Here is a 21,197-nt window from a genome sequence, read left to right as displayed (position 1 = left end):
AGATGGTGACTGGGACCATCCGATGTGGCATGTTTCCGTTCCAGAGGGGACAGCACCTAAACAGCCTCGAGTTTCACTTGCTTTGAAAGGAGGTGCTCCCTCCCTTCCTATTTTGTTCTTTTTCGTTTTAAAGCAGTCATCTGCAAACTTGGTGGCGCCCTGCTTTCCCAAAACCACACTCAGCTACTCAGCTTCCGCCCTCCGGAGCCACCGTCAAAGGCGGACGCACGACTGGGGCAGAGCCCCGCCTGCCAGAGCAGCGAGCGGGACGTGAGCTGTTTTCTCACGACGCGAGCCGGCCACTTCTGCGGCTCGGATCTGCTTCCAGGAGTCGGGCCCCTCGGGGATCTGGCCGGAGCCGGGCTCGGAGTCTGCCTAGTGGAGCCCCGAAGAGAGGAGGCACGCAGGCGACGCGTGGCCTTCCTCCGCTGTGACCCACGGCCAGAGCCCCCGGGACCGGCCACCCGCGCTCCACGCCTCGGGGCGTCTGGGGCTCTGCGGCGCAATGCGACGGAAGCGGCCCGTCCGAGCCGCCGTAGCGCGGGAGGTTTCCGTTGCCACAGGGATGACCTCTGACCCTGGAGCGTCTCGGGGGGCTCGGAGGCCGGCGCAGCCGTTACTGTGGAAACCACGTGGCCGGAAGCCGCTGTGTTGGCGCGACGGGGTGCGCGGGCCGCGCCAGCCATTGACGCGACGCACCTTGGCGGGCCCCGGGCCGGCGACCCCGCGCGTGCCCCAGTGCATCCTCGGGCCGAAGGGCGGCGGAACAGTTTGCTTCCAGCCCACAGGGTGGCCGCCTCGCCCCGACGCACTGCAGGGTTTAGAGAAAAAGGGACTAGCTAGGTGGCGGATGCGCCCAAGTTCCGGACTGGGAGAGCATGAGTCCAGCCCGCACTAGCTACTGGGAGGCCGAGGAGGGCTCCTGAAATTCTGTGGGCCTCAAGTTTCTTCGACTGCAGTGCAAGGGCATTGATTAGAATAATCTCAGGTCGGCTCCCGCTCTCATGTTCCAAGCGTCTTGTAACTTTATGCCCGATTTGGATTCTGAATGAACTTTTCCCTCTTCCCTGTATCTCTCCTGGACTGTGTTGAATATATTTAAGTTGTAGTTTAAACCCGAGGCTATCAGAGATCGAAGGCCACCTGCGGGCTCATGACCGACCTTTTAGAGGTGTGGCAACTCCTTCCGGGTGCAGAGGTGACTCTTCCAAGAGCCGGTTTTGAGCGGTAGGGAAAGCACAGTTCACAGCTTTGAGCCCTGCAAGAAGACACGCGTTGTATTTTACTGGTGACACCACCGAGAGCTCTTCATGCATTTTACAGAGTTGTGTGGTTGGTGCTGAAACAGATGGCATTCTTTTGTATCTGTTGGATTCCCCAGATGTCTTCCTGCAGTCTCTAAACATTTTTTGGAGAGGACTCGACCTACCTTGACTTGTTTTTCCTTCTGTTATCTTGGACTGTTGGGAAGAATCACAAGCATTTTCACATCTGAAAACACACACACACACAACTTCACTGTATATTTAGAAGTTGAAAAAGACTATTTTGAGGGTATGATAAAGCAAGCTCACTAGTTTATAAAAGAACAGCTAGATCCAAATTGTGTTTCAGTGGATGGAGTAGGTTAAGGTTACCTGCTCAGATGGCTTTACACTTTTTAAAGACTTTTTGTTGGCCTAGTTTCCAAATAGTCTTTTTACCTTTTTTTGTTCCCCTTATGATAAGAATTACCTCCCTGAAGTTTGCTTTTCAAAGAACTGGCCATCAGTTCCTCAAGAAGACTGGGTATAATATTTACATCTCAAGGCACAGGGAAAGAAAGTAAGTGCCTCCAAGAAGGACTTTTGTTTCCTAAATCCAGAATTTTACAGTCCGTGCCAGCACAGGGGAGGTTTTGGGATTGGTATAAAGGATAGATGGGCTTTGAATTGCTTCAGTAGCTGCATTTCTGTTCTTAGAAAGACTCAGTTCCTGAGACAGGGATAGTTGTTTTTAATTCTTCAAAGAATTGAGTTGCAACCTTTATGACATCAAAGGGCTAATCACCCATCCAACTACATTATCTTCTGTTTGCATCTTTAGATCTGGGAGAAGGTCTTCAACTAAGATGGAAATAAAAAGATTTCTGTGTTCTAGATTTAGAGCTTTTTGTTTTGTAAGGTCTTTCCTTCTGGGTATACATAGTTTCACTTAGCTTAGGAGAGGAGGCCTCAAAAAAAGTTCCTATCAGGCTCTGAATATCAGCTTCCAGTCTGGCCCACTTCTCACAGTAGAGCTACTTAAAAAAAAAAAAGTGCTTTTTTTTTTTTTTTTCTTTTCAAATATCTTGTCAGGTTTCAGTCGAGACAAACAGTAAATATTCCTGGCAGTTCTGAACAACCTGTTGGACTCAAGAAGTGTCCCCAAAGAATGTGCAAAAGATCCTACCCTCCCAAGATCCAGAGCCACATCCAAAGGTAGCCAAAGAAAGACTTAGTTCCCCTGAGCGCTGGCAACGATCAGTAGGACACTAGCTGCAAGTGGAGTGCGGTCCACACTTCGGCCGTATTTTGAGGGCCCTCAGCCTGATGGTTCCCAGGCCAAGTTCTCAAGACCCAAAATGAGACAAACAAGAAGGCAATAGCTGTCCCTGGGAGAGAAAGGATCCACAACCAGTGCATCTTGGAAAGGAAGGAACAGCGTGAGATTTTCCCTTCCTCTCTCAACTGGGCACTACAGACAGAGATGCAGGAGAGCTGACTCTGGTAAGAATTCTCTGGCATCTGCCAGTTTTCTTAGGCTCCAGAGAAAGTGGGGTTTAAAGTAGAGTGTAGCTCTGGCATCTACCTGAATTTGGCAAGGTTTTTCACTAATTTTAACTTGAGTTTCCTATTGGCTGCTTAAGAGAATAACTGGTAGTGGTTTACTGGTTTCCTGGAGAATCCCTTGGAGTCCCTTGAACTCTGAGAGGGGCGCATTTGGGGGCTACCCTTCAAGGGTAGGTGTGGGCGCATCTGTACTGTCACTAATTTGTTTATGGTCTTGTAGTTTCTTCAGAGTGGAAAGGCAGTTCAGATAGAGGATGAACAGACTGTGAGGACTGTGGTGACGGATAGGGGGAGTAGTAGAAGTCACTACTTAGAGTCTCCTGTTTTAGGTGCCTCTTGTGTCCTTAATTTTTCATTAGCCATTTGCAGTGAATCTTTCAGTAAAGCTGTTTTGGAATCTTGAAGCCTTTTGGTCAGCTTTACCCTTTAGGTAATCATTATGGCAACAGTGTGGAAAATATCTTTGCGTGGAGCGGGATTGAAGGTAAGAAAGGCCACAGAGGAAGTGGTGAGGTCAAAAATAAGGCAGTGACAGGGACTGGAGAGGAAGTGGAGTCCCTCTATCTCAGTGGCTAGTTTGAATTTGGGAAGGGAAAAGAGGGAGGTGTCTAGGATGTTCTGACCACAGGTTTTTGATTTGGACCGTTCCTTCTGATGTTGAGCCACTGACCATTTGCCAGTAGAACACTCCTGTCGCCTCAAAGCACAGAGCAAAAACTTGACTCTCTCCAGACTGTTTGTATTCGAGGGGCTGTGGCAACTTTTAATAGCAAGTCGAAAATTTTGACAAGTTTCTCCTTCTAGATCATAATTTAAATAGGCAGTTCTAGGAGAATTGCTCTGGGCTAAAGGGTTCATTTTCTTGACTCCAAACCTGAAAGTCCTTAGGGATAAAAAAAAAATGCCTTACAATAAAGATAAGTCAAAGGTTTTATGTTTTAAATGATATACAGTTCTTTGTTGATAGTCGATGATTTGTGTGCAATACTTTGTTCCATTTGAGGAGTCAAATAATACAATTAAAAGCCCATTTTTCAGATTATTTAGGTCTGGCAAGAAAAGAGAAGGAAGTGTGAACTTTATTGAATTTACGTATGTAAGTTTGTGCACCTGCTTCTTGGGTAGCAATGAATGTAGTTGTAATTAAAATGCCTTTTTCCCCCTGTAACATTTTGTCGTCTGCACAACTACAGTGGATCACTGAAGTGTGTGGTAGCTAGCCTCTTCTGTAATGCTGCCTCTTACTTAGATAACGTGTAGTTTGGGACGGATTGTAATCTCTATTCTTTCCCCTTCCTGTGTGGAGCGCGTGGCATACTACTGTCGTACTTTAAAAAAGAAGAAATGTGAAAATAAGAAGGCTCAAAGACTAAAACATTTGTAGGGTTTCTGTTTTTTTCTTAAATAACCACTTATTTCAGAGTCTGAGACTCATATTTTTTGGTTGTGTTTCTGTTGTACCCCAGGTGTTATTGCTTGTAAGCAAAGAAAGGGCCCTGTTTGCTAGGAGGCCTGAGTCACTTTCCGAGTTAAACACTCAGCAGTTACCATCATTTGCCGCAACATGTTCTTAATTATTTTTTCTTTTACATTTAAACTTTCCACTCATATGCCAATTAAGTGACATAAAATTCCTCATACATCAGATCTATAATAATAGATATAAAATACCGAAAATATCTTTTAATAGAATGGATGCTAAACGTTAGAAATATTTTAATGGTACTGTAACAAGTTAAAAAATAAATAATTTTGAAAAAGAAATGTAGGGGATCCTGATTGTTTGTTGTTTATTTTATCTTTCCTCATTATATTTCCTTTTAAAATCTTGGGAATCATCTTAAAGAACACAGTGCTCAGGTGGTTCTGGTCCATCTGTGGCACGCGTGCCTTTTCACGGGGACGTGAACCCCTGACGTGCGCGCTGAAGGTGGGAGTGTGGCCTGATCTGCAGAGCTGTGGAGTCCCGCTGCTCTGTTTTCCGTCACTGAGGACTGCCCCCTCTGTCCCGCTCTCCTTGCATTTGTACTGTCATACTCGAGATGTTGTCCTTTCACCTCTTCCCTTTAGTTGTGTCTTTCGAAAGGTTTGTCATCAATTTAACTCTGCAGGCAAGGCTGGGATTAGTATTCAATTGGCTTTTCAACTTTTACATGTATTACATTAGGGGAAAAAGGCAAAAAAATGCTAACAATACAGTTGTCAGACAGTAAATGAGACACATCTGTCTGAACTAGAGACACCCGAAGTAGCATTTATTTGACTTAATTTTTTTCTTTCTGTGCTACAAATAACATGTTAAAAAAAACTGTGATGTGGATCTCTTGCTTTAATAGGTTATATAATTAAATTATTTGGGGATATTATTATAATTATTCTACCTTATAGTCCCACTAATGAATGCCTTTAAACTTACTAGATTTTAAAAGACTTATTGCTCTTCTACTTGAAGAGAAATATTCTGGATTATTCTGAATCCCGTATTAGTATTTATGCTCTAAGTAATAATAAAAAACTAGCTTTATAGGATGTTTTCTATGTACTAGATACTTTATCTATATTACCTAATTTAGTCCTCAAAAACCATATGTAGGAACTTTTCTTATATTTATCTGAAAAAGGATGACGCCCAGGCATGAAGAGGTTAAGGAATTTGCCTGATGGCACCCAGCCAGTGGTTGGAACCCAAGCAGTCTTTCTCCAGAGACATCCTCTTAAATTCCTGTATTGCAGCTACTGCCCTAAAGACTGTGTTCAAAGCGTATATGTGAAAGTGGCTGGTGGTGTGTCAATGTTTCTGTGAATCATTATATCCTGAAACTAAAGGGGAATGCAACATATTCAGTGTTTGCAACATGTTCAGATATTTAGAATTTGTAATGCTTTTTTATTGAGCATAATTTACATACATTAAAATGCACAGCTCTTAACTGTAGAGTTTGATGTCTTTTGACTATTGTGTGTATCCTTGTGCCAGACTCCCCATTTAAGATATAGAATATTCTCATCACCCAGAAACCTCATTCTCAGTTCGATTCAGTTCCCACCCGTGCCTTCTGTGAGAGGCAGCCACCGTTCCGCTCTCTGACTTTACCTTAGCCTGTACTAGAGCCTTAGATCATCAGATCCTGGAGTCCTCATGCCCTTGAGTTTGCTCCTTTCACTCCACACGTTGTTGTTTTTGAGATCCACCTGTACCATCGCACGTGAGATGTGTAGGCTTCCATGCGGTAACTTCTGTTTTCTTTTGTAAACTAGAAACTCCAATTATTGAACACACCCACTTTTAGTTAACATCCAAAAGTTGCCCGAAACTACAAAGGGTTCGCAAGCTGACCCCACCCAGCTACAGAGATGCTGGCTGAGGACGGAGACTCCTGGTCAGAGATGAAGGACTGGATCACTCAGGGCACAACAGGCGCCACGTTCTTGTTTCCCTTGTCCTAACATCTCCCAGGGGCAGTGCTGAGTAGCTGAGGTGGCTGCCTGCACACAGTGGATTTGTGTCACAGCTGAGGACCTCTGAGTTTAGGAAATCCCCCTTCTTTTAAGGAACGTCTTCCAAAACTGCCCAACCTTTGCCCAGCAGGGAGCCATGGTCTTTATTACCCTGGGGTTGGGGGGGGGGTGGCGGTGGAAATCGCCCTCTAACCTGGAACCACTATCTTTAGAGCGCAAGGTTGTCTGCAATGCAGATATCCTCGTGAAGACAGTCTGAGTCAAAAGCTCTTAGGAGATAGAGCAGAAATCCCACGGATAAGTTGTTCCTTAGATCTGTTTCTGCACAGCAACCTTTTCTTCCCTTTCTGGTTTCTTCAGGACTGCCATTCTTGTCCCAAAGATGCACTTAACAGAGAGAAAAAGTTATTTGGAAATTATCTAGAAAATGATCCTGAGGTTTTGAGAAGACAGACAATATACAGTCTATACAATAAACCTATTAGTATTTATTAAATAACTATTTGTGGTAAGTTCCATGTTAGTTACTGGGAGAGATTTAAAACATTCCATAAGGATTTGGTCTCTGGCCCCAAACTACTTAAGCTCAGTGTACAGAGAACACCAGTCATGAGAGAGTCTTGAACGATGGACGGCTGCGGGGCGTCTGTAGGAGGCCCATCAAAGATGAGCCGGGAAGAAAGGGAAATCTTGTCGGGAAGTGTGACCTGAGCTGACTTTTGAAAGCGTGTTGCATTTGGCAGGAGAGATAAGTATATTCTTGGCAACGGGAGCACCGTGAGTGAGTTAAAGGCTGAAAGGTTCGTGGTTGGGGATTGGGGGGATGTTAATGGAATCTTATGTCGGGGGATGAGAGGAATCCTAATTCGGAATCCAAAAGCCTGGCAGAGGAGTTAGACTGGATGTGGTAAAAATGAGTGAACTAGAGAATGTTTCTGGAGTGGGAAGACGGAACAACTTTGTTTGTAGCACCTAAGGTACTTGGGGCAGCAGTTAATTTCCCAGTAAGATGATGTTTTCTAGTGAAACATCGCTGGACTGAAAATGTCACAGGCTATTTGGCTACCGGGAAATTGCCAGCAATTTGAACCACAATTTCTTACATGAGAATCCTGATAAACTGCTCTGGCGCTAGCAGCAGATCTATGTTTGAGTAACCCTTGATGACCGTTGCTTAGTGGAGAGATGCATTAAGGAACGATTTGCTAAAAGCACAACTTTTGGAAATGGATTTTGATTTTCTGCTCCTTTCTGTTATAAAATTTGAATTGTGTTTTAGGGGGTCAATATCTATTTCTCGGTTATCTTAACACTTAAGAATGCCACACAACTTATAAAATAATATTTTAAGGAATATCACTTGTTAAAACAAGAGCACTAATTCAATTCTCAATGGCCATTTAAACTTTACAAATACATAACTAGTAATGCTTTATAAGCAGCAGTTTCAATTTTTTTGATTTAGAACTGGGATCCTTGTTAGAGATCCTAGTTTATAAGTTTATAAAATGCACATTTATAGGGTCACAAAGCTTAATTCATACAAGTAAGGGAAGGGATTCATTTTAGGTGGCGATAACAGTTGTAGGCACCCTGTGCTGGGAGCAAATTAGCGGCATAAACCTGAATTCTGTCATTTCAGTGGATAGTGAATGAGTGATTTAACAATTTTTTGGGGGTGCCAATTAGTGTAAAGGCAATAGACAGCTGCACGATTCAAAAGGTCTGAATGATACAGAGTTAAGTAAAGGGTCTGAATGTTGTTGCATTAACATAGTTTTGAATAAAAAATTAAAATGTGCATCTAAAGATGCCACAGTCCAAGTTGCGTCATACGGATTGCCACAGCTATACATACACTTGCTTACTCAGTGTCTTGGTGGCCGCTAATATTTGTGAGAACCTTCAGGAAAGGAAATTAGGGTCATTCAACTCACTCAGTGCATCATAATCTTACTCTCTTATTTTTATTACTCAAAGCAGGAGGACTTACCTCTGTGAATCTTGGTAACAGTTTTTTTGCCTAACTATGCTTTTGCTTTCTCTGTTACAATTTTAACATAAGACGGATCTTTGACCCTTTCTTTCTTGTATTCTTTTAAATTTATAACTGGTAGAAATACTTTTAAATATTATTGTATATGTATATATTTTTCGTGATGTCTGATCTTATTTATTTGTTACTCTTAGAACATCTCATGTTTGACTGGACTCAGACTTAGAAGTAGAAGCTCTCAGAGAGGACAGCCTCCGTCTCTTGGCAAAATCTGTTCCTGGCGTTTTTCTTTGACCTCCTTCATTCTCTTGGCCAAAAGTTTAGCATATTCTGCAGCCTCTTCTTTATTTTTCTTAGTACGCTGTTTCTTCAGAGCAATATGCCAGCGTTTGCGTTGCAGAACACGTGGAGTAACAAGACGCTGAATCTTGGGTGCTTTGGTCCTAGGTTTCTTATGTTCTTTGTTTAGGGGCTTTCTCACAACATACTGGCAGACATCATCTCCTTTAGAGAGACTGAAAACTTTGTGGATTCTGCTAGCTCTTTTGGGCCCCAGGCGACGAGGCACAGTAGTATCCGTGAGGCCAGGAATATCCTTCTCCCCTTTTTTTACGATGACCAAATTGAGAATGCTCAGATTGGCCTCCACAGTGCAACCCTGTACAGATTTGCACTTTCTTTCTCCAGTCCTCCTTGGTCTGTAACAGGAATGCCCCTTACTCAGTAGCAGGTGGACTCATCCATGGGTCAAGACACCCTGCTTCATGGGGAAACCCTGTTTGTCATTTCCCCCACTGATCTGGACCACATAACCCTTCCGTTCTTCACCCAGAGCATCAGCAGCAACTTCTGTGGCCACATACGCTTCTCATAAAAGGTACGAATGAAGGTTTCTCCTTCATTCATGTCAACATACACCTCCCATTCATTACACAGAAACTTCACTCATTTTCCAGTTACTTGAACTGAAAAACACCCTAGGGTCCTTGTGTGTAGGTTATCACCGGCCTAATTTTCTATACCAAAAATAGTGAAATCATAGTGAATGAGACTAAGGAAACCTACCACAAATACATCCTTACTTTAAAGGTCATGGCCCAGCCCCGGTGCAGCCTCATGGGCCACAATGAGCACTAGCAACTGATACGGTTCAGTGTGTCTGTGATGGTGTCTGCTTCTGAGGCCACCGCTTAGTGCGCTGCATCTCTTGGAACAGTGCTCCAGCTACCTGACCACATCAACCAATGCTGAGTGTAACTAGCACCATCCTTGTTAGAGGTCAGCTCCAACATGAGGAAACCATAGCCCAGGCAGAGGCCTTACGTGTGGCAGGTTCATGAGTTAGAACTAACCCTAGGTACACATAATGATTCTACTGTTGTCCCTCTGGGCACAGCAGGGGCCTAGATACAGTCCAAGGAAGGAAGTCTCTTCCTCTGTGTTAAGCACTGAGCCCCACGGGGTCTATCAGGGAAACCTTTCTGCTGTGTCAGTTCCTTTTATCAAGTGGTGTAAAACTTGGGAACTAGTCTCAATAAATGCCATTAGATTTATAAAAAAGGAATAAAATTAGATGCTGAGATCTGCAGCATAGGATGGAATGGCTGAACAGTAAGGTATGTCTACTTCCTGTATCAGGCTTCTTAGCCAGGCACCTTGGCATTGGACGTTATGGATTGGTACAGTCTAACTAGCACTTTAAACTTCTCTCAGATAAGCAGGCCATTTAGGTAACTTAGAAGTTAGTTTTGTTACCTCCAAATATATGGTATCTTAGTCTTTCTAGGGGGAGTAGAGGGGATTTGGAAGGTTAGATGAAGGTGGAAGAGTTGCTGGGGATGGTCGGTCCTGGAGCTAAGGAAGCAATATTGATAGAGATGGACGGAATAAACTCATCCACCCTCCTTCCCCTTTTCTCTCCCATTTCGTTTTCCCTTTGCCACCGCCAATTATGTCAGGAGATTCTGCTTGTTGGACCACATGAGGGACGGATTTGGGCTGGAGTATTCCAAATAGAATGAAGAGTCCATAGCTGTCCTTAGATAGCATTTCATGATAAATGGGGTACATTTTCTTTTTAACATCTTTATTGGAGTATAATTGCTTTACAATGGTAGGTTAGTTTCTGCTTTATAACAAAGTGAATCAGCTATACGTATACATATATCCCCATATCCCCTCCCTCTTGCATCTCCCTCCCACCCTCCTTATCCCACCCCTCTGGGTGGTCACAAAGCACCGAGCTGATCTCCCTGTGCTATGAGGCTGCTTCCCACTAGCTGTCTATTTTACGTTTGGTAGTGTATATATGTCCATGCCACTCTCTCACTTCGTCCCAGCTTCCCCTTCCCCCTCCCCATGTCCTCAAGTCCATTCTCTACATCTGTGTCTTTATTCCTGTCCTGCCCCTAGGTTCTTCAGAACCTTTTTTTTTTTTTTAGATTCCATATATATGTGTTAGCATATGGTATTTGTTTTTCTCTTTCTGACTTACCTCACTCTGTATGACAGACTCTATGGGTACATTTTTAAGTTGAAAAATACAGTGAAGGTAGCAACAACTGTAAACTAGGTTATGACTGGAAATTGGTTTATTTTCCCACAAAACCGACTAGCAATACCCTTGGGGTCTTTGTTCATTTTTTGTACTTTTAAATTTGTTTACTTGGCTCTCAATGGGCATACTTATCTCTTTTGTTTTGTAAATTTATTTATTTTTAATTTTTGGCTGCATTGAGTCTTCGTTGCTGCGCGTGGGCTTTCTCTAGTTGCAGCGAGCGGGGGCTCCTCTTCGTTGCGGTGTGCGGGCTTCTCTTTGCAGTGGCTTCTCTTGTTGCAGAACACGGGCTCGAGGTGCGCGGGCTTCAGTAGTTGTGGTGCATGGGCTCAGTAGTTGTGGCTTGCGGGCTCTAGAGCGCCAGCTCAGTACTTTTGGCACTCGGGCTTAGTTGCCCCGTGGCATGTGGGATCTTCCCAGACCAGGGCTTGAACCCGTATGCCCTGCATTGGCAGGTGGATTCTTAACCACTGTGCCACCAGGGAAGTCCCTGGGTATACTTATTTAATGAATAATGCCTACTTTTACTGTAGTTTAGCCTATAAGCACTTAAAAAATTAATACCCTTATAAAACTTGTAAGCACTTTAAGGAAATTAATACCATTGTGAAAATAAAACACTATTTATAGATACAGGGAATGAGCAATTTTTATATATTTATCTCTGATTAAAATATTGCTCTGACTCTTCTTACCTATGTTTATCTATGTTCAAAGCATGGGCATTTCATTAATATACTGACAATATGATACTATATTTATATATAATTTGTTTGCTTCGCTTTAATGTTAATGCCATGAAGCTCAGAATTCACTGTGAGATATACATTTTACTTTTATTGATATTTAAATTTACTCTAGTTCACCTCTTAAATATCTCATGCAAAACCTAAACATTCCTTGATATGAGTGTCATCTAAAGTTGTAAGAGAACAGCCCCTCCTGTTATATCTTACTGTGCTTTGTTAAAAAAAAAAAATCACCCTATTCTCCAGTAAAGTCCTGTCACTGTAAATGTGCAGAGGCTTTCCTACAGCAGGTGGACATTCTCAGGGCCAATCATATGTGGAAAGGTTCAGACATGAACTTGAACCCTAAAAGTGGGAGTTAACTGTATAGGAAAAGAAACTTCATGCTCTCTGTAATACTTCTCTTGGGTTTGGATATTAGGTTGCTAGATGTAATTAGGCATTTTTGGCAGGTTGGATGCTGAGTAGGGAGGCATCCATGTACTGAACTCGAAGCTGAAAACAGGTAAACTGTATGCTAGATTATCCAGTTCCATGATATTCTGTGTTGATTTCCTTTGTGTGATATCCAAATATTTAATTACCTTACATTTAAGTATTGCAGCCCTGCCTTGGCTGTGCACTAGAGAATTACGAGAAGGGCCCTTCACCTTTACTTGAACCAGAGTATTAAACTCAGAGCAGTGCCAATATTCCCTCTCTTGTAGCCGTCCTTAGTGAGATACCCAAAGGGGAGATGCAGCTCAGGAGACATGGCTAAGGCTCTAAAAGGCCTGGCTTGAAAACTTTGGAAGATCTCGGTTTTATTATCTTAAGGGATATAATACATTTTTCCTTCAAAGCTAAATTTCTTGTTTTCTGATATCAAAAACTGTTTTATTTTTAATTACATAGCCAGGGAAGAGTGCAGTTATGAGATGATTTTTACTTCACCTTCCTAACTTGTTTATTTGGACCCCCAAACTTTAAGAACAGGTGGAATTGTTAACAGCATGTTAGCATGCTGGCGTTCTTTTGCCTTAATCTATATGCACATTTAACATCCAGAAACATAGTAAATTTTTGCCCATTGAATTCTCTGTGCATGTGTGTGTGTGTGTGTGCATATGCATATGTGTGTATATATCTCCACATTATGTAGGTGTACATGTGATATACAAATGAATCAAACATAGGCATAGCTCTTGGCTACTTCCTTATTCTCTGGTGTGAAACATACTTCCAGATGCCTCGTGGGTTTGCTGAATGAATGCGTTCAGAATAAGTTTGATTTACTTGAAAATAATATTTTTCTTAATATCCTGAATTTAGATATCTCCAATCTAAACTGAGTAGAGCCGTGAGTACAAATAACCACTTTAATAGAGGTTTTTGATGATATTATTATAGTGTTAAAAAATGAAACATTTAAAAATCTGGATTTTGATTTGCACAGGTATTTCCCTTTAATAGGAAGCATAGAAAAACCTCAGTTTTTTACGTCTTCCTCCATATTATAGAAGGATCTTCTGGTACAAGTCCAAGTCAGATGATTTTATCTTCTTTTGGCGTGTGTTGGCCAAGGTGTCCCCAGCCCTAGTGATTGAGATGGCTAGTTCTGTGACCCTGTCTAAAGACCACTCAGGGCCTCTGTGTTCTTAGTGCCTTCCTTTGACAACTACTGTTAGATAGGTGTATATTTTAAAACTAATTTTGGTTGCTGTTATGTATTTTTTTTACTGACAAGGACAGCAGTGTATGTGCGAACTTTGGAGTTAGATAAAGATTGGAATTGTGGCTGTAATTTCTCTGTACCTCAGAGTTGTTTTTGTTTGTTAGTTTATTTTTGTTTTTGGTAGTAGAGGGAGGATACTTCCCTTATGTGTTTGTAGTGACTAAAAGAGAATAGATAAATAAAGCACCTAACAAAATACCTACCACATGGGCATGTATTTATTTATCAGTTCCTTCCACCCCATTTCCTTTTCAGAAACAATTTTAGTTTCTTTCCTACATTTTCCAGTGGGTGACCTATGCTAAAATTATTAATTTTTGTTAATTAATATAATATTTTAAAATTTTACCTATAGTTAATACTATAGGATACGTAAATGAATTCTTAAAAAGTAAAGGTTGAACGAAGACAGATTTAGAGGCCCAGTAGGATACTGTTCTTGCCGAGCCTCCTTTTGTACTTTATGGGCCTAACCAGGTCTTTACTCACAAGCCTTCAGGGCCTAAAGGAGCCTAGAACATTTTGTGTTTTGCCCAGAGTGGGACTGGCTGCAAACAGACAGTTTTGGAGTTCATATATTTTTCGTGAGCTAAAGAACATTGTCAAATATCTGTGATGGGGCTTCCCTGGTGGCGCAGTGGTTGAGAGTCTGCCTGCTGATGCAGGGGACACAGGTTCGTGCCCCGGTCCGGGAAGATCCCACATGCCGTGGAGCGGCTGGGCCCGTGAGCCATGGCCACTGAGCCTGCACGTCCGGAGCCTGTGCTCCACAACGGGAGAGGCCACAACAGTGAGAGGCCCGTGTACTGCAAAAAAGAAACAAAAAAATATCTGTGATAGAATATTTCAGCATCTGCCTTTCCTGTGTATCTTACAGAGTTGAGTCTTTGTCATCTGTATATACCAAAATGAGCATTTAAAAATATTTTATATGCTTTTCTAATATGTATAGTTTATTTTTTATTGTTATCTTCCTTAATTGCTTATACCTAACAATAATTACCTCAAAAATTTTGAGGTAAATTTTATGGGTTGTTCCCATTCTCTGAGGCTTTTTACCTTAGTTATAAATGAATGAAACATATTTTAAAGCAACCTTTCCTATCATTGTTCTGCTAAGAGTCACTGCCCAACTTTTTTTTTTTAACTTCTTTGGATTTAAGAATCTCATTTGTAGTTTTGAACTCTTTGTTTTGCTCCTGAGCCTTCATCTCATTTCACTACCCATCCCCCCACCATTGTGTACTTAAGTCTTAGTTTTGCTACTGGGCATGCTGCTTACGCCCTGAAAACTATAAATAGCTTATCCTGCCAATTTTGTATTATCTGTGAAAATTGTAGCCCCTTTCTTTGTTCCTACCTGACTACTTTAGGCTCTGTCATTCATTTATTTTCTTTAGGAGTAAAAATAACCTAATATTTAAAGTCTAGCTTGAATTTGCCTCTTTCAGGGGCCTTGTAGGAAACGCTCTGCTTGTAAATGAGAATCCCGTCCTGGTTGGGAGCGAGGGTGGACCCCATGAGCACACTCCCCACTTCAGGACTCAGGTGACGGGGTCTGTTTCTAAGACCTGGAGCCACTGGGCTTGTGATGGCTACTTATTACTTGGGAGTGACAACAAAAAACAGACTTCTCTTTTTCTTGGGCACACCACTGGACAACACAAAATTTCAACGTGCTGGGAAAATACAGCTTAGAGAACCTAGCAAGTGAAAATGACCTGATTCAAAATGTCAATCAACTACTAATTATTCAACTGGTTTCCTATTGAATATTTAATATGATACCAGGAGCAATGAAGTTTCAATGAAAGTTACTTTGTGCTTCCTTTAGTATTTACTTACTTTATTTATTTAGAATTATATAGTAATGGGAGTTCTTTCCGGAAGAGGCTGTGCAGGAGGAAAATACATCTTCAAGAGCACTGTAGACTGTAGGCAGTTGTAGCTACTCCTCAGAAGAGAGGCCTGGGCCACATAAAGACATGCTGGCGTCATCAGTGTGTGGCCGGTAACTGAAAACTTAGGAATGAATGAAGGACAGAGGAGAGAAGGCGGGAAAGGAGAAGACAACCTAGAACTGGGTGCTGACAGACTCCAGTGCTGCATAAAATAAGAAGCCAGCCAGGCATTTTTATTGACCGCAGAACCAGCTGACTTATTGCTTAGAATTCGAAAATCAATGTGAAAAATGGACTCTAGATACTACAGCTTCTGAATTAATAGTTTTTTTCTTTTCCGTAGGGTTTGAACTCAATAAAGAAAGAAGATTCATTAGGGCACACTGTTCCTTTGGTTACGATTTTTTGTTTTATGTGTATAGTTTTTAATCTGTTGTTGATATTTTTAAGGAGCAAGAGTGAAAAAAGAAGGCAGAGGACTTTTATTTTTATTTATTTATTTATTTTTTGCGGTACCTGGGCCTCTCACTGCTGTGGTCTCTGCTGTTGCGGAGCACAGGCTCCGGACGCGCAGGCTCAGCGGCCATGGCTCACGGGCCCAGCCACTCCGCGGCATGTGGGATCTTCCCGGACTGGGGCACGAACCCGCGTCCTCTGCATCGGTAGGCGGACTCCCAACCACCGCGCCACCAGGGAAGCCCTGAGGTTGGGTTTTCTTAAACTAAGAAGTGGTTATCTTGTATAGAAAGGAATTCAGGTGAATATTTTTCATTACTGGAATTTGGAGGACACAGTCTTAAAATAGAAACTACAGTTTATACTTCCAAATATAGCTTCCCATATAAACAGTCTTATCATCTGAAGGTCGGGTCTTTAATTTGCTTCATTTAGAAGGTAGATTTTATATGATAGATTTAACTTGATTTTTAAAAATTGATAAAACCTTGCTTAGTCTTCTACATCATTATCATTAAAGAATTATAATTCGTGTCAAAGAGCTGACTTTCCAGTCATTAGTATACTCCGAAGTCTTATCCCTTTAGCTAAAACATTTTATTATCTGTATTGCACTGTCTGCTGGCTCTGATTTGATCACAGCTGTGATTGGTACCCTGTGCTGGAATTAGGGATACGGAACACAGCTTCCTCCTGGCTCCTGCTGGAGCATCTGCCTCTAGGTTGATCCTGGGTCTAGCGGTGAAGATTAACCAAAACCACAGGTGGATGTGGATTTCATTTGGGCGGTGTGGTAGCAGAGGTATTATTTTTTATCAGAGTGAGTGACCTTTCCTAGCATTCTCTGCATTTCCAGTTCTGCTGGGTATGGTCAGCTGAAATGACTGGCCAGTAGTTACGATATATTTATTTAGTCCAAGTCTTCCTTTAACTACAGCTCTGGTACATTGTTCTACCTGTCTAAACTCTCGTGTGTGGAAGTTTAGTTTTCTGCAATAGAATTCAGCAAATGTCTGTTAATTGACATTCTCTCGTATCTCAAGTGTTCTTTATACTGTGGGATCAGCATGTTTCACTAGCTAGCTGGCTATTTTTTGCAATTGTTTCAAGTTACTGGGAATTTAAACTGCATAAACTACCAATAGATCTGTGTTACTTTAGAAGATTTCACTTTAGCCCCTGATTTAAAAAACCTCTAGAAGGTTTTGCATAACAAAATCCCTTTCAGTAAATGTTTAGGGAGGTGAAGGAGTCTGACACACCTGCTTGTTGATATACCTAAAGTCTGACCTACAGCTTTAAAGTTTTACTTTGATATTTATTCTCCTTCAATAAAATACATAAGGTATGGATTTTGCACTGATAAGAAAATACTTCTGCCTGCATTACCCCTCCTTCACAACTGGACATAATCTCTTAAATGAACTATCGTGCACTTAAACTTCAAACATACTTATCTTATTTTTGTATTACAGCCATTTGTGTCTATTAAATTGTAAATTCCAGTAAGATCTGAGACTCCAGTGAGATCAGTAGCTCATTATTTAATGTTCAGTACCTAGAGGGGTGTCGTGCGGATAGTAGATCCTCAGAAGATACTTAATAATTGACTTGATTGAATTATTCATTTTTAATATCTCTTCAATGTGTAATCTAGAGAAGATAGGATACTCTAAGGAGGAGTGTAAATAATTGTAGCGCCCTCTTTGTGTTTGGAAACTACACCCAGGAAACAGTATTACTGAAGCAGTTTATTCCGAATTTGCACATCCAAAGAAACTTCAGGTCTAATCTAGTACTATGTTGTAGCATGGGTCATGCTGCAGTCAGACTTAGACTGTCAGGGTTGGAAGGGTCCTGATATGTCACCTGTCTCAACCTTCCATCCAGTGCTTGAGTTCCTTCTGTAGCAGGGGGGGTCAACCTTGGCCACCTATTTGAATGACTTGAGGAGCTTCAAAAACCCAGTGTTCAAGTTTCGCCTCAGTCCAGTTTTATAAGCATCTCCATGGGCGGGACCTGGGCATCAGTCTTTCTAAAAACTCCTTAGGTCAGGGGTCCGCAGGCCCCGGGGAACCGGGCCGCACGGCAGGAGGTGAGCGGCGGGCGAGCGGGGCGAGCTAGCCAAGCTCCATCTGCCCCTCCCCCTCGCTCGCATCACTGCCTGAGCTGTGTCCACCCCCCAACCCCGTCCATGGGAAAATTGCCTTCCCCAAAACTGGTCCCCGGTGCCAAAAAGGTTGGGGACCGCTGCCGTAGGTGATTCCAGCGTGCGGCAGTCAAGGTTCAGAGCCATTGTTCTATAAAATCTCTACCAAATGTTTTCCCAGTCTGATTGAACTCCTCTGGAGATGAGCACCTCACTACCAAACTTAGTCTTATGTTTATTCCATTTATTCAAATAGTGACTTAATTATGAGTGTTTAAATTATATACGAGTTAAATTACATAACGTAAATCAAGCTTCCCAATTTAATACTCAACTATTGATAAACAGCACTGAAGAGAGAGTGACATTTGAATTATCTTCTTTGAAGTAGTACTGCAGCACTTCTGAATGACTTCCAAAAGGCTGATCATAAAAATCACTTCAATCATTTTCAAATTTTACTTTAGCAGTAATCCAGTTACTTGGTGTGACTCAGATGAACATTCTGCTCTGTCTTGGAGTATCATGATCATTTCAATTTCTTGTACCTGGGGAAACAGAGAAGAAATGGACAGATTATTTTTGTATTTACCTGCCCATACCCGTTAGGTAGACCCTTTTGGAAATGTACTAGCTTCTTAGGAGAGTCATATGCCATCTAGGAAACTTCAAATATACTGAAAGGGGAATGGCGAGGGTTTGGTTTTGTAAAGCTCTTTGATTTTAGAGAAGAATTTTTAGAGAAAGCTGTATGTGACCACACATAGTTACATACACACCTGCATTCTTGCTTAGGGACTTATCTATCCTGAGACCACTTACCTGTATATCAACTCATTTGAGTGCTTTTGCATTTCCTTTAATCCTTTAGAAGGATCTAGGTACTAAAAGTCAGTATACAGCATCGTTATTAAATACTCAACTAGTTGTGAGTCAGACAAACCTGGATTTGAGCTTCATCCCTATCTCCTCACTGTTTAGCCTAGGGCAAAAATTATTATTTAATCTCAGTTTATTTGTAAAATAGAGATACTGACACATATCTGGTAGGGATGTTGTGAGGATTAGTATTCATAATGCCTATAAAATCTCATAATAGCCCCTGGGTTATAGGAGATGCTCATTAACTTAAATTTTTTTGTACCACTTGTTGAGGAATGATTGACATGTAAAAGAACCGTACATATTTAATGTATACAGCTGATGAGTTTGTAGACAGTTGTATACAACCGTACATGTTTAATGTATACATATTTAATGGTGTTATCACCGCCCTCAAGGCCACAGACACACCCACTACTTCCCAAAGCCTCCTCTCATCCCTATTATTATTAAGTATTGTTATTGGCAGGAACACCTAACATAAAGTATATCTTCTTAGAAAATTTTAAGTATATAGCAGAGCATTGCTAGCTATAGGCACATGCTGCACAGTAGGTTTCCAGAACTTATTTATATTGCGTAACTGGGACTTTGTGCACTTTGACATCTACCTCCCTGTTTCCACCTCTCCTCAGTCCCTGGCCATCACCATTCTATTCTCTGCTCCTATGGGTTTGACTTTTTTAGCTTCCACATATAAGTATGATCATACAGTATTTATCTTTCTTTGTGTGGCTTATTTCATTTAGCCTAATGTCTTCCAGGTCCATGCATGTTGTCACAAATGGCAGGATTTCCTACTGTTTAAAGGCTGAATGATATTCCATTGGATATATTTTCTTTATCAATTCATCCATTGTTGGACATTTAGATTGTTTCCATATCTTGGCTATTGTGAATAATGCTGCATTAACCATGGGAGTACAGATATTTCTTCGAAATATTGATTTTAATTCCTTTGGATAAATACCCAGAAGTAGGATTGTTGGATCATAGGGTAGTTCTATTTTTAATTCGTTGAGGAACCTCCATACTGTTTTCCATAATGGTCATATCAATTTACATCCCCACCAACTGTGTTACTGGGGTTCCCTTTTCTCCATATTCTCACCAACATTTGTTACCTTTTGTTTTTTGTAATTGCCATCCTAACAGGTGTGAGGTGGGATTTCATTGTGGTTTTGATCTGCATTTTGATGGTCAATGAGGTTGAGCACCTTTTCATATACCTGTTGGCCTTTTGTTTATCATCAGTATTCCTGGGCAGATTACAATAGTTGTAAAATAAGATCTTTTAAGACAGTAGCAGGACACAATTCCAAGGTTAGTTCTGTAAAGAACATCATCTTTTCTTTCCTTTATAAAAAAAAAAGCTACCCTCAGACATAGTCTTGGACTGTGCCTTCACCAAACTGACTTTCCTGTTGAGAGCCCTAATGCTCATAGCACATGGGTGAGGATGGGTCTCTTTAAGGCCATACATACAGCCTAGGAGATGGTTGAGGTCCTTAGTTTGCTCTGGGTTACCAGGAAAGCTAGTCTTTAAGATGGCACTCTTTGGTCATCTAAGGCCCTGCTAGCATCAATTTATTGCTAGTCTTCTTGTCTGCTACATGTAGAGTTGTCAAATAAAGTAAAGGACACCTGTTTAAATGTGAATTTCAGATAAATAAGTAAATAAATATTTTAAGTATGCCTCAAATTGGGACAGATTTAAACTAAGAAAAAAATCATTATTTATCTGAAATTCAAATGTAACTGGGCATCCTGTAGGTTTCTTATTTGTAATTTTTTCCCTAAATTGGGCAATCCTACCTATATGCTATGTAAGAATATTTTGGATTAGATGCTAGGCAGATTTTATCCTGGAGTAAAATGGTAGTATTTCCAAATGAAGTGGAGGGAAATACTGCTTATATAAGTGAAAATCTGGATTATAGCATTAAGATGGCTTCATTTGTTGAAATATTATAATTGTTACAGGTTGAAACTAATAAGTAAAATTAGACAATGATGATGCAGATAGAAGAATGTCTGTTTCTCTAATCCCAAGAATTTAAATTAATTCTGAACCTAAGTTTCTTCCAACTTGATACTTAGAGCATATTAAAGAGCATGTGTGATACGGGCTTCCGTGGCGGTCCAGTGGTTAAGACTCCACAGTTCCATTGCAGGGGGCACGAGTTCAACCCCTGTTTGGGGAAGTCCCGCATGCCGCGAGGTGAGGCCAAAAAAAAAAAAAAAAGAGCATGTGTGATAGTATAAGTGTATCCTATTTTAATAAAGTCTGAAGTTACAAAGGGTTAAAGTATGATTATTCATGCTTCTGAATAATTTCTTACTCAAGTGCATTTAAAACATGTTATGTACAAACATTTTATTTACATATATTTTAATGTAGCATTTCCTATTCACCCCAGAACATATTGAATTGTCCCTTCTGTAAACTTTTAAAGCACTTACTTTGATATTCATTCATTCATTCATTCTTTTTAACATTACTAAGCATCTTCTGAAATGTGCC

General features: G+C 41.2%; 1 protein-coding gene and 1 pseudogene across 2 annotated transcripts in view; one reads left to right on the top strand and one right to left on the bottom strand.

Moving 5' to 3' along the window:
• Positions 1-21,197, top strand: part of FGF14 (fibroblast growth factor 14) — a 581,132-nt gene that overhangs the window by 6,876 nt on the left and 553,059 nt on the right. The window lies entirely within an intron of this gene.
• Positions 8,436-21,197, bottom strand: part of LOC132477779 (small ribosomal subunit protein eS6-like) — a 40,001-nt pseudogene continuing 27,239 nt past the window's right edge.

The sequence above is a fragment of the Mesoplodon densirostris genome, chromosome 17 (genome assembly GCF_025265405.1).
Source record: "Mesoplodon densirostris isolate mMesDen1 chromosome 17, mMesDen1 primary haplotype, whole genome shotgun sequence".
In the NCBI taxonomy this organism is placed as follows: domain Eukaryota; kingdom Metazoa; phylum Chordata; class Mammalia; order Artiodactyla; family Ziphiidae; genus Mesoplodon; species Mesoplodon densirostris.
This window is presented reverse-complemented; position numbering and strand designations above follow the sequence as displayed.